The 19173-nt window shown below is 35.9% G+C and overlaps 1 protein-coding gene across 2 annotated transcripts in view; it reads left to right on the top strand.

Annotated features, from left to right (window-relative positions):
- Positions 1-6112: 6112 nt before the first annotated feature.
- LOC128653872 (N-acyl-aromatic-L-amino acid amidohydrolase (carboxylate-forming)) overlaps positions 6113-19173 on the top strand; it is a 126409-nt gene continuing 113348 nt past the window's right edge. Inside the window, exons 1-2 of one of the 2 annotated variants that reach the window (XM_053707416.1) lie at positions 6113-6247; positions 8567-8656. The gene's annotated coding sequence lies outside the window, so the exon portion shown is untranslated. Of the gene's footprint in view, positions 6297-8566; positions 8657-19173 lie in introns of both variants that reach the window. The other variant, XM_053707415.1, reaches the window with a different exon arrangement.

Here is a 19173-nt window from a genome sequence, read left to right as displayed (position 1 = left end):
TATTGACACCAAAACAATGGAGAGGATAGTGTAACAAGAAACGGAACATTCCGCTATATGTGGAACACGACCTCTGAATACCGTCTTCCAAAAATGACAATGACGTAAGAGCCCGTGTATAGTATCCGTACACATTCCCATTGACCGATGTGGATATCTGATTAGTCTGACACACGCCCGAGGGGTGTATACTTACACATCCCTAGTGATCGATATGGACGTTTGATTCGTCTGATTCGTCTGATGCACGCCCGTGGGGCTTATACCTAGGATTGCAAGGTTGCATATGCTAATTAGCCACAAGGTATCTACGCTGTAACAATTGGCGGTGCCCAAAATCTAATATTCCAATCAGCTGTAACTACCAACGTGGTGGATATCACGCTATAGCACAAAGAGGATACGTAAACAGCTGCAAGCGATCCTAATTTCTGACAGGAGGGGCTATAAATTACGGCAGTATTGCCAGTTCAAACACACCTTCCTTGGGACATCACGCTGATGGTGCACCTACCCTGGAGCATCACCCTTTTCACTTTGGGACATTTGATAAAGATGCTAGTACAGCATTGAAACGTCATGCCTATCCCCCATTTTTAACTCTGGATAATTAAAAGTTAATTTTTACTTTCAAGTCCAGTGAGTGCTGTCTTTTTTTGATCTTTATATATATATTTATTTACCCTTCATTGAAGATGTCTTAGAACAAGGACCTTACAAGAACGTAATGGGATCCAGTAAGCCATATAGTAACAAACAAATAATAACTAATCAATACAATGAGCAATGATTTATAGCAAGAACAAAGCACACAACAGCTTATACATAAAAGCAATAATAGTAAGAAGACAACATAATGACATCTAAATTTGCACTTAATGACATATGCTCATGTGTGCACAAGATAAACCAAAGCACAGAATGTTAGCTAATATATAACCAGCAAATACCAGCAGCACAGAGCAAAAGGCATAATCTACAAGTACTTCCTAGAAGACTTAAAGGGACAGTTTACTCAAAAATTTTCTCCCCTTTAATTTGTTCCCAATGATCCACTTTACCTGCTGGAGTGCATTAAATTGTTTACAAGTAGCTCCTTTACCCCTATATTGGCATTTGAAATTGTTAATTTAGCATGTGGTATCCCCACCTATTCTGAAAGTTTGTGGCCGCGCGTACCAGCTATAGATAAGCTTTGTAAACACAGCCAGCAGAAGAAATTACACTCCCAGTGTGATAAAGCAGAGATAAGGTAGTAAAATGTTGATTTTCCATTGTTCTCTCAAAGTATTAGTGATTGTTTTAAGGACAGATATAAGATAAAGAAGCAGGTATATGTGCACAATGTGATACAGTAATGAGATCTGATTATACCTACAAGCTCAACCCATTTTATTAGGCTGTGGCTTCAAAACACAAAACCAGAGCTTTAATATACAGAAATAAACCTTAAAAAGCTAATTTTCATACATTTTTTACTCTGCAGTTGGTAAAAAAAGCAATTGTAAACACATTAAGGGAAAAACTATTTTACAGTATACTGTCCCTTTAAGCAGCCACAATACATGTAGCAAATTTATACTATTGTTTAATGCTATAAAAGTAATTTTTTTTCTCTTTTCTTCTTATTAGCTACTACATATCTAGCAAGTGCTGTATTCTCTTCAACTGACAAGCTTTTTCCCAGCAAGTTCAATGACAAAAAAGAACTGCAACTCATTTTAACTGAAGAAAAGCTAAGGTATATTTTACTATGCTTGTCTGGTAACGGTCTTACAATGCCATTCCCCTTTAGTATGTAAACTTCTATGTGCCATTGTGAACACCATTACATTTATACAGTTCACATTATGGGGCCGATTTATTAATGTATGTCCGACAGACATAGCTGAATACCAACAGCATAGGCTGTCGGCATTTATCATTGCACAAGCAGTTCGGGTGAACTGCTTGTGCAATGCCGCCCCCTGCAGATTTGTGGCCAATCGGCTGCTAGCAAGGGGTGTCAATCAGCCCGATTGTATAGGATCGGGCGGATTGCAGACCGTAGCCTCAGAGGCAGCAGACCAGTTATGGAGCAGCGGTCTTAAAACCGCTGCTTTATAACTGCTGTTTCCGGCAAGCCTGAGGCTCGCACGGAAACAGGAGCATCAGGGGCCATTCGGCCCTTGATAAATCAGCCCCTATGTATTAGAGATGTGCATCGGATGAAATATATTCAGGGAAGTTCGTTTCTCTGAATATTCGGTGGTTGCATTATTCTATATTCGTTTTTTTTTAAATGAAATAAATACTGCATTTTAGATAAACATTTACATTAGTTTTCATTAAAATGAATATAAATGTTTCCCTTCAGCTACAATACTTACCTTAATGTGTACCGGGTAGCACGCTGACCCGATCCTCTTCTTGCCAGAGCCCCAGCTGTGCTAACATAACAGTAGGCTTAACGCTCAGTTCCCAGAACCTGCACTAACTTTAACCTGTTTTAGCGAGGCTGTGTCTCTGGCAAGAATAGGATTGGGTTAGCGCGATCTCCAGAGCTCGTTAAGGTAAGCATTAAACCCTTAAAAAAATAAAGAAAATTAATGAATACTCACGTCAGTATTTTTTTGCTTTCTTTCATTTCCTTTTGCATTGATTCGGATATATGTTTAGTTAAAGGGATAGTAAACACCAAAAATGTTATTGTTTAAAAAGATAGATAATCCCTTCATTTATCATTCCCCAGTTTTGCATAACGCACACTGTTATAGAAATATACTTTTTACCTCTGTAATTACCTTGTATCTACGCTTCTGCAGACTGCCTCCTTTTCTCAGATCTTTTCACAGACTTGCATTTCAGGCAATTAGTGCTGACTTTTAAATAACGCCACGTGTATGAGCACAATAATATTTATATGAAACACATGAACTAACACCCTCTAGCTGTGAAAAACTGTCAAATGCATTGAGATAAGAGGTGGCCTTCAAGGGCTTAAAAATTAACATATGAGCCTACCTAGGTTTAGCTTTCAACTAAGAATACTAAGAGAACAAAGCACATTTGATGATAAAAGTAAATTAGAAAGTTGTTTAAAATGACATGCCCTATCTGAATCATGAAAGTTTAATTTGGACTTTACTATCCCTTTAAAAATTTTTTTAAAAATAAATGAAAATCTGATTTTCATCACGAATGTGCATTCATACGAAAGCAAATTCACATCTCTATTATGTATTTATACTAAAAATTTAGTTAATTTAAAGGGACAAGGAAGTAAAAAATAAATAAATTACAATTTACTTCTGTTATCAAATTGACCTCTTTCTCCTATGTTGAATCCTAGCTCCTTTCCATGCAAGGATATACAACGTACTATATGATAGCAGTATTTGCACCAAGGTTCGCAAAACCCTGTAGTAGAAATAGTCTAAGTATAGCAAAGGATAAAAAGAGAAAGAAGTCAGTTTGGTAAAATAATTAAATTGGAACATGTGCAATAAAATGTAAGTCTGTGATTGGCTGATGGCTATCATATGTCTTTTTAGCATTTATGCATTTGTTGATTTCAAATTTCAAAGTTAATACAATTTTCAATCCCCACCCATGTCACATGACATTCATCATCCAATCACAAAATGCATATAGGTATATACTGAACACTTTTGCACATGCTCAGTAGGAACTGGATCTTAAAAAGATGTGTATATAACAACAATGTGCATGCTTTGATAATGGAATGTTTTTTTTAAATTGCATCCTTTATCTAAATCATGAAACTTTAATTTCGACTTTAGTGGCCTTTTAAGTGCTGCCTGGGTCCCATGGTCTCACCGGGACAATTATATGGTTGATTATGATGACATATCTTTGTTGTTTACACTGCATTTTTCATTGTTAAAGTTTTTGCTCACATTTAATTGCAGGTTCATAAATATGATTATTTTTTGTTCAATAAAAAGTTAAAAGACTTTTCTGTAACCTGTTCACTAATTCAAAAAGGTTTACTGACAACTGCTCTTCTAATTCATTGTAATGGATTTGGCAAAGAAGGAAAACAACCATCTAGATTACGAATGGAGTGCTATTTTGTGCTCCAGCTCAATCAGTAACTTCGCTAGACGGAGGCTTTTTGTGCGCGTCAGGTTGTGCTCGTATTTTACTTAAGTTGAAAGTAAAAAGTTTGTGCGCAAACGAAGCCAAACACATGCAAAATGAAGTCATGATTGCCTTACCGTATTCCCCCATAGTCTTCGATGGAGTGCTAAACTGAAAAAAACTAACACACATACTGGCGTGCTAACCTGTTCACGCTTATGCAAGTGCGCTAAACTCGACATGAATTATGAATATTTCACATTCCAATGTTCTTCACATATAGAACTCGGAACTTTTTATTGTAAATACATATTTCTATGTATATCTGTATATACCTATACCTGTATATCTATTCCTATAGATATATAGGTATAGATATATATTTTAAATAAACAGTATCATATATATAGAGAGAGTAGAAAACAGCACTCTCTGGACTTATATAAGGTGCAATACTCCTTTATTTCATATCAGTGACCAAAGGTCTGATGAAGGGGTGAATGCCCCGAAATGTCACTGATATGAAATAAAGGAGTATTGCACCTTATACATGTCCAGAGAGTGCTGTTTTCTACAAAACCTATTGCTATATACTGAACACCCTGGCATATGATTTACTGAGTTTGTGAGAGTGCACCTACTTGGAACTTATATATATATATATATATATATATATATATGTATATATATATATATATTTAATAATAAAAATTACAGTACATTGTTTTCTATGTGAAGAACATAGGAATGTAAAATATACACAACAAACATCAGGGTTCACAACTTAGGACTAACGCGGTTGTGTTGGTGAACATGAAGAATTGCTATCTTCAATGTGCATTCTTGAAATATTAAAGATAAACTATTAAAAAATATTAATAAATATGATTTTAATTTATAAAAAAAACTCTCCAAAGAGATTCACAGCAAAAAAATAATAATTTATATTTTAAATTATTATACATACTGTAAAAAATATAGATATATTCTATGGATTATTTAGAATACTTTACATTAAATATAATAATTTAAAATAATTTTTATTAATATTTTGTAATAGTTTATACAACGTGTATTGAAGACAGCAATTCTTAATGTCCGCTAACCCTACTGCGTTAGTCCTAAGTTGCAAACCCTGATGTACATTACCCATATTTTACATTCTTATGTTCTTCCCCTAGAAAATAATTTACTTTTTATTAATAAATATATATTTATATATATAAATATATGATACTGTTCATGTAAAATACATATCTATACCTATATACCTACAGGATTAGATATACAGATATACAGTAGGTATTTATAGATATATTTAGAAATATGTATTTACAAGAAAAAGTAAATTTTTCTGTAAGTGAAGAACATTGGAATGTTAAATATTTACAGTACATATACAGTAAAAAACATAAATACTTAAATTCATATATACCCCTATACACACACATATTTAGACGTGTATGTATTATATATATATATATATATATATATATATATATATATATATATATAGTAAAGCCCTTTTCAGCCCTTTAAAAACAAAAAACACATATTACATCTATTTTTGAGCCCTAATAATGCATTTAGTGCACCACTTGTAATCTACCCCTATGTTTTCACACTGTAATTTACCGTACAAACATTGGAATGGGGACCCATGTGATTAAGTGGGAATCATATGACACTCTAAGAGCTGAAATAGTTCAAATTTTCCATTTGCTTCTAATTACACCCCTGGTTTCTCTTGCAACACATGATAAATAATGTGTGCAGCATTTTTTTTTAGAAGTAAACACAAAATATATCTTTCACGCAATGTCCAAGCACATATGTGTATAGTTCCTGAGTTGCAGTTTTAGATCATTAGTTACATGCTGCTGCAACTGGTTATGTCAGTGTATGAGTATTGGCAGGCACGCAAAATACACTGTCTATCTTCTTACAGCTCTGAGCTTCCAATGAGCCTGATCACTGCAAATAGACAACACATTATGTATGCTGCAGTCCTGATTCAGCAGTTTCTAGCTAATATTAAATGTACTCAAGATTAAAAGGCATAGAGGAGGCGGGTCTAGAGGAGGTAGCCAGGAAGCTGTTTCTCAGAATTGTCCTACCCATGAAACTTCAGTTCTACATAACAGGAATAGCAAATGTCACAAGTGTAAGTGAATGCTGGAAGTTGCAAATTGTCAGTGTATGAATAGTATCATGTGAGTATTATGAATATATTCTAATTGACATATAATAATACAAACATACATAAATATCTAGAAAATATAAGACTTAGCATTAATTAGAGCTATCTATTCATATTCTAAAAAGCTTGCAAATGTAGAAAGATGTTTATATTGGAATGCAACACACTAAGGTAATTAGTAGAGTCCCACATGGATTATTACTGTGTCCTTACTGTTCTTTTTAATATTTTTATTAATAGCTTGGTGGAAGGATTTAATCGTAACATCTCTATGTTTGCTGATGATACAAAGTTGTGTAAGGTCATTAGGTCAGTGCAAGATGAAATTGCTTTGCAAGGGGATTTACAAAAAATGGGCTAGTAAATGGAAAATGAGATTTAATTCTGGAAAATGTAAGGTTCTACATTTTGGAAGTAGAAATAAGCAGGTAACCTATTATTAAAATAAAACATAGGGGGGTAGAGATTTGGGAGTACTTATAGATAGAAGGCTAAAAATGGGTGCACAATGCAGGGCAGTGGCTTCTAAGGCTAATAAGTTTCTAGTATGTTTCAAAATGAGGCTTTGATGCAAGGAAAGAGAAAGCATAATTCTGTCACTAGTATATGGAGTGCAATTCTTGGGACTAATATCAAAAAAAGACATTGCAGATTTAGAACAAGTTCAGCAAAGGGCCACAAAACTAATAAGGGTAATGCAGAATTTAAACTATGAGGAGAGGCCAGCCAAACTGGGTGTGCTTTAGCTAGAAAAAAAGGTGCTTGAGAGGTGATATGATTACTTTATTTAAATATATTTAAGGCCCATATACAGAGTTGGGGGAACCTCTGTTTATTCCAAGTAAATTGTTTGTGACAAAAGGTCACAATTTAAGGCTGGAGGAGAGCAGATTTAATTTACAGCAACGTAAACGTTTTTTTCACTGTATTAGCAATAACATTGTGGAACTATTTGCCCAATGAGGTAGTGAATGGCAATACCTTACATACATTTAAAAATGGTTTGGATACATTTCTGACTAGAAACAGTATTAAGGGATGTGATTTCTTGTGTTAAATGAGTCATCTTTTTAATGAATTGTATATTTATTGTATATCAGGTAGGATCTGTATAGTTTGAACTCAATGGACTTCTGTCTTCTTTCAACCTCATCTACTATGTTAATATACAAGGTGTAATAATGTGCTTTGCTCTAATGCAACAATTTCTATTCAATTATTTAATGATACATGTGTAAGTCAGATAAGATTCTGAAAAAGGTTGTAGTAGTAGTAAATTCTCACATGGACCACTAAACATATATAAAAGAGATAAATCAGGAGCTAAGTCCCCAAAACCTCACCTAATAAAGCAAGAAAATCAATTTGAAACTCCAGTGAGTGTTTATCTTATTTGGAATAATGTATATACACACATATATATATATATATATATATATATATATATATATATATACACATCCTTTTCTCACATATTATCAAGAATGAATTTAATTAATTAAAGCATCATCATGTTTTTGAATGACCCATAAGTGTCATCTCCCTTTAATTGAAGGAAAGATTTAGTGCATTGTAAAGTGGTTATAACTGATAACAAATAAGCTGTCCTTTTTTTTCTTTTTTAAAGTTTCCATATGCCCTATGTGTTTTATCTCCTTTAAAAGGTTAAATACATTGGTAAATGTACACACTGGTGTGTTCCTTAATTCTTGTGCCTAGAAAATATGTGTGTATCAGCCAGTCCTTTTGCAGCCATTAATTGGCTTAATAATGTACATCCTGATACAGGAGCCCACAATTGCATGTGTTTGCCTGTGTGTTAGCCCTTTAGGTTTAGTAGGAGTTAAAGAGTCATTGTAATGTAACCCCCCTTTCTTTTTAATGTGTCCCCAATCATCCATTTTATCTGCTGGAGTCTGCTCTTTCTGCAGGGTCAGTCCATTATTTGAGTTTGTCCTTAAGAGCAATAGGTGATGATTTTAATGAGCAAAAACAGCTATTTCAATTACAAACAAATAAAGGAACACTGTTCTCAAATATAATACTATATAACAAGTCATTTGGAACATAATACAGGGAAACACATTTTACAGCTCAGTGTTCATTTAAGACAAGACAAAAAAATAAATAAAAAAAACCTGCTAATAAAAAAATAACCCCATATCTGCTGGATAAAATAAATTCTGTATTTACATAATTTGTTATTACTGCACTCCAAATAATGAGCAGTATTAATTGTTTTTAATTTAAAATAATAAAAAAAACTTACTTGTTTTGCCACAGCTTAATCTGCATTACTAAGAGAGCAGTTACAGTAAAACTTCAGATTGAAGACTGCTGATTGCTGATATTGGTGCATCTACCAGGAAATATGTAAGTATCACTGAGGTAGTGATTTTTATTAGAGGACTGACAGCGCAGTATCTTATAATGCTGGTTTTACTGATACTGCTGAGTTTACAGAAAAATTGATTTCAAGTATTACAAAGTAGCACAGTAAAACAGCAGAGTACATTGGTCTTTAAGTTTAGTTAAAGAGATTCTGAACCAATTATAAGCAACTTTCTAATTTACTCCTATTATCAAATTGTATTCGTTCTTTTGGTATCTTTTATTTGAAAAGGCAGGAATGTAAGCTTACGAGCCGGCCCATCTTTGGTTCAGCACCTGGGTAGCGCTTGCTGATTGGTGGCTAAATGTACCCACCAATCAGAATTAGTAGTAAATTAGAAAGTTGCTTAAGATTGCATGCTGTATCTGAATCATGAAAGAATACATTTGTATTGGGTTCAGTATCCCTTTAAAAAAAACAACAACAAAAAAAAAAACTCTGATATAAATATTGCTGCTTGGAATTTGAAAAAATTATTATTGTTATTTGGAAACCGCAAACACAATTAGACTAAATTTTAATTGTAATCCAGAAAGTGCTGTAAGAACAGTTTTGCAGCTAAACAAACTGCTGCAGGAACAATTTTGTAACTGAACTTTGAACCACAAATGTTTGTATATCAATTTGTAACTTTTTGGTCATGCAGTGTCACTGCTATATACATGTTGTGAATATATAGTTAGTGAATAACTGGAGTGGATAATTAATTGTTCTGAAACAAAAACCTAACACTATTGCAGGTTCAGGTAATCATTATAAGGCTGCACTATAGTACAATGGAATGGGATAGAAAAGGCCAATAACATTCCTACAATATCACAAACCTACAAAAATACAGAGATAAAGCAAAATGGTCCTTAAAGGAATATGAAACTCAATCATTTTCTTTTGTGACTCAGAGCATACAATTTAAAAAATAAATCTTGCAGTTTACTTCTATTAATAAATTTGCTTTGTTCCCATGATACTCACTATTGAAGAGATACCTAGGTAGGTGCCTGGAGCCAGAGGCGTAACTAGAAACCACAGGGCCCAGGTGCAAGAATCGAAGAAGCCCCCCCCCCATGTCTGCAAAAGGAGGTGCCCTGTGCCCACAGTCTATGAGATGGTCTGACCCCCTATTACTGTATATAGTGACACTGTTTAACCCACCAGTACTGTATATAGTGAGTCAGTGACAGTCTGTAATCTGTCGGTGAGATGGCTGCCCTGCCCCTACCTGCCCCTACCTGCCCCAGTACTTTATAAAGTGACCACAGTAGTCTGTGACATAGTTCAGCCCCCCTGTACTGTATATAGTAACACTGTTTAACCCCCCAGTACTGTATATAGTGAGTCAGTGACAGTCTGTAATCTGTCGGTGAGATGGCTGCCCTGACCCTACCTGCCCCAGTACTTTATAAAGTGACCACAGTAGTCTGTGACATAGTTCAGCCCCCCCTGTACTGTATATAGTAACACTGTTTAACCCCCCAGTACTGTATATAGTGAGTCAGTGACAGTCTGTAATCTGTCGGTGAGATGGCTGCCCTGCCCCTACCTGCCCCTACCTGCCCCAGTACTTTATAAAGTGACCACAGTAGTCTGTGACATAGTTCAGCCCCCCTGTACTGTATATAGTAACACTGTTTAACCCCCCAGTACTGTATATAGTGAGTCAGTGACAGTCTGTAATCTGTCGGTGAGATGGCTGCCCTGCCCCTACCTGCCCCTACCTGCCCCAGTACTTTATAAAGTGACCACAGTAGTCTGTGACATAGTTCAGCCCCCCTGTACTGTATATAGTAACACTGTTTAACCCACCAGTACTGTATATAGTGAGTCAGTGACAGTCTGTAATCTGTCGGTGAGATGGCTGCCCTGCCCCTACCTGCCCCAGTACTTTATAAAGTGACCACAGTAGTCTGTGACATAGTTCAGCCCCCCTGTACTGTATATAGTAACACTGTTTAACCCACCAGTACTGTATATAGTGAGTCAGTGACAGTCTGTAATCTGTCGGTGAGATGGCTGCCCTGACCCTACCTGCCCCAGTACTTTATAAAGTGACCACAGTAGTCTGTGACATAGTTCAGCCCCCCTGTACTGTATATAGTAACACTGTTTAACCCACCAGTACTGTATATAGTGAGTCAGTGACAGTCTGTAATCTGTCGGTGAGATGGCTGCCCTGACCCTACCTGCCCCAGTACTTTATAAAGTGACCACAGTAGTCTGTGACATAGTTCAGCCCCCCTGTACTGTATATAGTAACACTGTTTAACCCACCAGTACTGTATATAGTGAGTCAGTGACAGTCTGTAATCTGTCGGTGAGATGGCTGCCCTGACCCTACCTGCCCCAGTACTTTATAAAGTGACCACAGTAGTCTGTGACATAGTTCAGCCCCCCTGTACTGTATATAGTAACACTGTTTAACTCACCATTACTGTATATAGTGAGTCAGTGACAGTCTGTAATCTGTCGGTGAGATGGCTGCCCTGACCCTACCTGCCCCAGTACTTTATAAAGTGACCACAGTAGTCTGTGACATAGTTCAGCCCCCCTGTACTGTATATAGTAACACTGTTTAACCCACCAGTACTGTATATAGTGAGTCAGTGACAGTCTGTAATCTGTCGGTGAGATGGCTGCCCTGACCCTACCTGCCCCAGTACTTTATAAAGTGACCACAGTAGTCTGTGACATAGTTCAGCCCCCCTGTACTGTATATAGTAACACTGTTTAACCCACCAGTACTGTATATAGTGAGTCAGTGACAGTCTGTAATCTGTCGGTGAGATGGCTGCCCTGACCCTACCTGCCCCAGTACTTTATAAAGTGACCACAGTAGTCTGTGACATAGTTCAGCCCCCCTGTACTGTATATAGTAACACTGTTTAACCCACCAGTACTGTATATAGTGAGTCAGTGACACAGTCTGTAATCTGTCGGTGAGATGGTTGCCCTGACCCTACCCGCCGCAGTACTTTATAAAGTGACCACAGTTAGCGCTGCATAATCTGTTGGCGCTCTACAAATAACCGATAATAAATAGTCTGTGACATAGTCCAGCCCCCCTGTACTGTATATAGTGGTACTGTATAGTGACACTGCTTACTCCCTCCCCCCATGATGTAGTAACAAGGTCTGTAATTTGCTGGTTCCACAAACATACGCACACACACACACACACACATACATGCATAAATACACACACAGTCACATACATACATACACACACACATACATGCATAAATACACACACAGTCACATACATACATACACACACACATACATGCATAAATACACACACAGTCACATACATAAATACACACATACACACACATACATGCATAAATACACACACAGTCACATACATACATACATACACACACACATACATGCATAAATACACACACAGTCACATACATACATACACACACACATACATGCATAAATACACACACAGTCACATACATAAATACACACATACACACACATACATGCATAAATACACACACAGTCACATACATACATACATACACACATAAATACACACATACACACACATACATGCATAAATACACACACAGTCACATACATACACACACACACACATACATACACACCAATAGGTAAAACAGAAAGACTAACCCCTGTAGTCAGAGACACTAGTGAAGCATCATGTCACACTCACATGATATCAGTGCAGGTAGTGGCAAGTCAACGTTTTTTTTTTAAGTTGGCCCCCCACCCTTGGGGGCCCAGTCACATTTGCGCCCTCTGCACCCCCTGTAGTTTCGTCCCTGCCTGGAGCTCTACATGGCAGGAAATAGTGCAGCCATCTAGTGTTCTTGCAAATGGATAACATTCTTTCAAAACTGCTGCCATATAGTGATCCCGACACGTGCACACTCTCTAACTAATGTACCTGCTTTTTAACAAAATATACCAAGAGAACTAAGAACATTTAAATTATAAAAGTGAATTAGAAAGTTGTTTAAAATTGTCTAAGTCACAAAAGAAAATGTTTGCTTTTTATGTTCCTTTATCTATCTATCTATCTATCTATCTATCTATCTATCTATCATTTATCTATCATTTATCATTTATCTATCTATTATCTATCTATTATCTATCTATCTATCGGTCTGTCTGTCTATCTATTTATAAAAATGTATTCATCTAATTGTATGAATAATGAAAAGCAGTATATATATATATATATATATATATTAGGCTGGGCGATTTGGGAAAAAATAAAATCGCAATTTTGGAAAAAAAAAAAACGCTGTGTTAAACACATTTCTCACTAAAAATGCATTAAATGTTAGTTAATTGTATAGCAGATGCTTTAAATACCTGTGTTAGGGTCTGTTTGTTAGAAATAATTTAGAACAAAACAACCTGACATTTTCAAATTCCCAAGATTCCACTTTAACTGAGGAAAGGCAAAACCGATTATAAATGCATGCAGAGTGCAGACTCAGCAAATCCTCCTGCTTTGTATGTGAGCTGGGAACAGGGGAGAGCACTAAAGGAAATGATGTGAAAGGATGCGGTTAAATCTGATTCATAATTACTGAGATTATAGAGTGCTCCACAAGGTTCTGCTTCCGATGTCAGGGTCACGCTTTCCCCTGTTAGCTCAGCCTGTACATGCACCCAGTGATCATGCAGAAGGTGGCCCAGGAGTCCAGACTTACAAGTTCTAGTCCAGACAGCCATAGTGAGAGGGGGGAGAGAAGGTGCCTGCACAGACCTGGTTTACTTGGGAACAGAGAGCTAGCCTATACGAGCGCCCTCCTATACGTCATAGGGGCGGAGCTAAAAATTGCATACTCTCGCGGTTTTAAAACCGCAGCGATTAATCGTGCAGCCCTAATATATATATAAATATATACAGTATATGTATTTTGGGGACTTCATTCTCCTTTGCTTCTTAAAGTGACAATAAAGTGAAAAATACATTTTTCTGATTCAGATAGAGTATGTAATTTTGAAAAACTTTCCACTTTACTTATGTTATCTAATTTTCTTCACTTGGTATACTTTGTTGAGGAGTAAACCTTGATAGACTCATATTAGCTCAAGAGTGTGCACGTGCCCAGCATCCTATGGTAGCAGTGTTTGTAACAATGTGTGTAGTAATGTTATACAAAGTTGGAAACAGTGCTACCATACAGTGCTAAAGGTGTGCTTAGGCTACTTACATATGTTTACTCTTCAGCAAAGAATACCAAGAGAACAAAGCAAATGTGATAAAAGAAGTAAATTGGAAAGTTGTTTAAATTGCTTGCTCTGTCTGAATCATGAAAGTTACATTCCCTTTAATAAGGGGATTGGTTCCCCAGAAATGTTTAAATATTCCCCAGAAATGTTTAAATATTAAAATTCTTGTGATTGCTCAAGTGTTATTTTTATTAATATTGCATTTTGTGATCAGTTTGATATCAAGCTTTGGGTTTAGAGCTACACTTTACAAATAGTATATGGTACAGCTTTAACCAGGATTTGTCCTAAAGCCTGGGGCCTGATTGAGGACCTCCAATGCATTTTATCTGACAACTGCCAGACTGAACACTATACAGGTAGCCCTGGGGTTAGGTTCCAGAAGGAATGGTTGTAAATCGAAACCGTTGTAAATTGAAAAACAGTTTATAATGTAAGTCAATGGGAAGTGAGGGAGTTAGGTTCCAGGCCCCTCTCAAAATTGTCATAAGTAACACCTAATAGATTATTTTTAAATCTTTGAAATGAAGACTTTAAATGCTAAACAGCATTATAAACCTAATAAAATAATCAAATATCACAGAATATATAATTAAACTAAGTTAAATGAACAAAAACATTTGCTAAACAGCATTATAAACCTAATAAAATAATCACACAACACAGACTTCACTTGCATTTTTCTGCAAACAGTTCTTTCTATGCATTCCAATCTGGACTGATTTATATACAGGAAGATCTAGTTCCTTTGAAATCTGTTCTATAGCTCAGGTCTGGTTAAACTGATTAATTTCAGCTTACTTGGCTTTGCTGCAACACAGGCGGACAGCTCCACCTACTGGCTATTTTAATCAATGCACTGCTTCTCAATGCTTTTCAATAGCAGTCACATGACTGGAAAAAAAGGTTGTTATTCTGAAACTGTGTAAATTGAACCGTTGTAAACCGAGGGCCACCTGTATATGTTTTAACCAGGAAGACAATTTTTAATATATATTTTGTAATATTGCTTATAAAACAATATTCCTCTTCAAGTAGTAGTAGTTTGCTCCATTAGGGGATACTGAAGTGGTCACTGTGCCATATATACTTCAGTTTCTTTAGGCGCCTCCTAAAGGAATAATGCATTTATTTTCTCACTATAACATATATAAAATAATAAGATTAACAGTGATTAAATATGTTTAATAATCAAGAAAATGCAGTTTTTTTTAAATGAAATTGAAAACAATGATACAAATGATATTGGAGTATTGTTTGCACACTGGCTGATAAAGTTGTATTTGTTGTCACAAACAAGACTCTGGAAACCAAACAAAAGGGCAAAAAGTTTATTCAGAACATGAACATTCATGTTTTCAAAAAAGAAACACATGATTGTAATACATGCTAAAATACCTTTTGTTTTAAAAAAAATTAGACAGCTAAAAAAAAATTAATAAATGGGGTGAGATTTACCAAGCAGCGGATGCTGCTATTTCCCTGCGTAGTTTCCTGCTTGCCAGAAACTGTAGTTAAGAAGCAGCGATAATAAGACCGCTGCTCCTTGACTCGTCTGCGACCTATTAGGTGGCGGACTGCAATCATCCCGATCAGATACGATCGGGATGATTGACACCCCCTGTGCAGGGGGCGGCATTGCACAAGCATTTCTTGTGAAATACTTGTGCAATGTTAAATGCAGACTGCATATGCTATCGGCATTTAGTGATGCAGGATGGACATGATTCACTATAACGAATCATGTCCGCCCAGGGTTTGATAAATAGACCCCATGGTCTACTGAGAGAGGCAATTACCAACACAAACATTAACCAATCATGGGTACTTGCTTTATCTAGACACGTCTTGATGTGTGGCATCCAGAACATAATACAGAATCGACTTAAACCCTATTTGCGGCAAACTTTACAAGATATGACAAGGCAGGTAGATATGTAAAAGTAACTTCAATCTCTCTGTGCTAATTAGTATGCTTCTCTGGGCAAGGGGAATACATTTATACATGCAGTCACCGCTCTTAGCCATTACTTAATTATTTAAAATAAAAATAAAGTTTTTCTGTATGTAAAGAACACTTAAATGTGAAATATTTACAGTAAATACACAGTAAAACACATGATCAAATATTTTCATAGAATTATTATTTAAGACACACACAAAAACACAAACACACACATACAGTATATATATATATATTTATTATAGCCAAGCAAAGGGCGTTACTATCAACTTGAAGTACACATGCAAATTAACGTGTCCACAATATTCTTATATATTGCGCGCACGCTAACGCTAGCGCACCACTTGTAATCTAGCCCAATGCATACATTATAGTAGGGCTGCAACGAACGATTATTTTCATAATCGATTAATCGGTCGATTATTTTTTCAAATAATTAATCGACTAATCGGAATAATCCCCCCCCCCTATATTTAAAATGCAATCCACATACTGAGTGTTACAAATAGAAACGTCAAACTAAAACTTTAGAACTTTACATTAACACAACTGTTTAAACAGCAGACATTTTTTTATAAATAAGCAAAACAAAGCCACAAACTGTTTCAAAAGAGGTAGTAGGTAGACTATCACATACACCACCTTTCAGAAACTTTGCATTGAAATGCAAAAATGTCAACATGACCACATACTCCTGGCTGAGGCTGGCTCCCTTTTTGCAGCTATTTTGCCTGCAGCAGAGAAGAGGTGCTCACATGGTGTTGAGGTGCCTGAGATGCATACGTAGGGTTTTGCCAATTTTAAGGTGGGATATTTATCTTTATTAACTCTCCACAAATGCAAGGGTCATCTTAACAAGGTAAGCCTGGACTTTATTCTAACATAAAAATATCTTGAATATCGATATGCAATGGTAAAGAACCAGCTTTAAGGTTAGGGAAAAAATATCTAGTCCGCTCTTAAAATAACAGATATATACTTATAGAGGTTGAATTTGGTACATATTACAATGAATTAAAATATATATACAGTATATATAAATTAAAATATATATACAGTATATATAAAAATAATCAAAAGCTCTAAGGACTATGGGGCCTATTTATTAATGTGCGAGCGGACATGATCCGATATTGCGGATCATGTCTGCCGCACATCGATAAATGCCGATAGCATACGCTGTCGGCATTTATCATTGCACCAGCAGTTCTGGTGAACTGCTGGTGCAATGCCGCCCCCTGCAGATTTGCGGCCAATCGGCCCCCAGCAGGGTGTGTCAATCAACCCGATCGTATTGGATCGGGTTGATTTTCGGCGATGTCTGTCCGTCGCCTCAGAGCAAGCGGACAGATTATGGAGCAGCGGTCTTCAGCTCCATACGGAGCTTGAGAAATATGCCCCTATATATATCAATAACAGTACAAATCCTTACACATTTATCTATAGAGTACATATAATAAGCAATAGCGAGTGATTCTCTAATAATTGTGCAAACAGATAATAGTGCACATGATTTCAAATAACAAATCCCATCAATCTAGGGCTAGGTATAAATAACAAGCTCAGCACTATATCATGCAAAGCATAGTCCCAAATCACCTGATTTAATACAAACAATGCAAATGATGACTCCTATTATTTCTGGGTTGCACATAAGACAGGAGTAGTTGTAAACTTATACAGTCCTGAAAAAGTGAAAAGTAAACGTCTGTAGATGTCCTTTAAGCTAAGGGCAAAACCATAAAACATAATACCATGTGCAGGAGTTCATTTGAGGGAAGCAGTTGGTGCTGTGCACAGACCAACTAATTGCAAACCCACTAATCGATTATGAGATTCGTTGACAACTATTTTCAAAATCGATTGTATCGATTAGTTGTTGCAGCTCTACATTATAGCTACATATGTAATTTTTACATTACTGAGCCCCCTAGCTGTGTATTAAACCCCAGCAAATTTGTTAAATGCATAAGTAAAGTTACACACAGGAGTCACAAACATTGCAGTTTTCAAACAGAACAATGCTAGTGAGACAATCAGGAGTGGCACTGGCAGCTGCATATAAACAGAGCTGTGTTCTGTATGGAGCTTCAAGATTTGCTGCTCATGTATGGTGTTTTTACTATGTGTTTAACCCCCTTCTTTGTTAGCTAACATCAGTAATGCAAAAAATACATGTTCTCACTTTGCATTGGAATGACCCTTTTAATATACAACGGCTGTTGCATTATTGTAGAGGCTTTTGTAGAACAGTTCTACACAGAAATACTTCACTTAAGTTACTTTTATTTGGTTTAAAACTGGTCTAATTTTTTTTTGTAGAATTTCCAATTATCTAAAAGGAGTGAAGACGTCATACTTAATTGCTTTTGAATTCAGATCTAATGTTCATATATTTATATTGACAAGGATTTTAGAAACCATAGAATATTTATGCAGATACTAATTTAGTGTCCATACAGTTTTTTTTTAAACTGAGATTTGCAGCTGTATATGTAGAGAGGCAAGTGATCTTCAACTGTATAAATCACAAACAATGGACTTTAAGACCCACAAGTTAATATAAAACTGCTAGCCACCTTGTTTAAGTCAAATTAGCAGGTCAGAACCTTTCTCTACTACAATTAAAGGGCCACTAAAGCCAAAATCTTTCTTTCATGATTCAGATAGAGAATAGAAATTTAAACAACATTACAGTTTACTACCATAATTTATTTTGCTTCATTTTTTTAAATATACTTATTTGAAGAAAAAGCAATGCACATGGTGAGCCAATCACATGATGCTTCTATGTGCAGCAACCAATCAGCAGCTAGTGAGCATATCTAAATATGCTTTTCATCAAAGAATATAAAGAGAATAAAACAAATTAGATAATATAAGTAAATTAGAAAGATGTTTAAAATTGCATTATCTTTCTAAATCATAAAAGAAAAAATGTGGGTGGCATGTCCCTTTAACTAGACTATAAAAGCATGGAATTTGCAGTGCCCTTGCAAATAATACCACTGTACAACTAAACAGAATAAAGGATGGATTAGGCCAGCTGATGGTCAGATATATCTGAGAGACCTGCGTACTCAGAAGGGCTTGCTCTAAAACCAGTCCGTCAACTTTCCTTTCAACTAGATGTAAATCAATAGATTGCTTTTAAAGAGGATATTCTACAGGTAAGTGAACAGGCACACATATTTGCAAAAAAGGGCTTAAACTACTAAATATTTTCTGAATCTCCTGCAATGGGCTTTGACAATTTATTAAACAGTATAAATATTTCCTAAAATCTGATACTAATCTACGTATTTTTTGTAAAAAAGGATG

The sequence above is a fragment of the Bombina bombina genome, chromosome 3, assembly GCF_027579735.1.
Source record: "Bombina bombina isolate aBomBom1 chromosome 3, aBomBom1.pri, whole genome shotgun sequence".
Classification (NCBI taxonomy): domain Eukaryota; kingdom Metazoa; phylum Chordata; class Amphibia; order Anura; family Bombinatoridae; genus Bombina; species Bombina bombina.
Note: the sequence above shows the minus strand (reverse complement) of the source record. Positions and strands in the feature narration are given on the sequence as shown.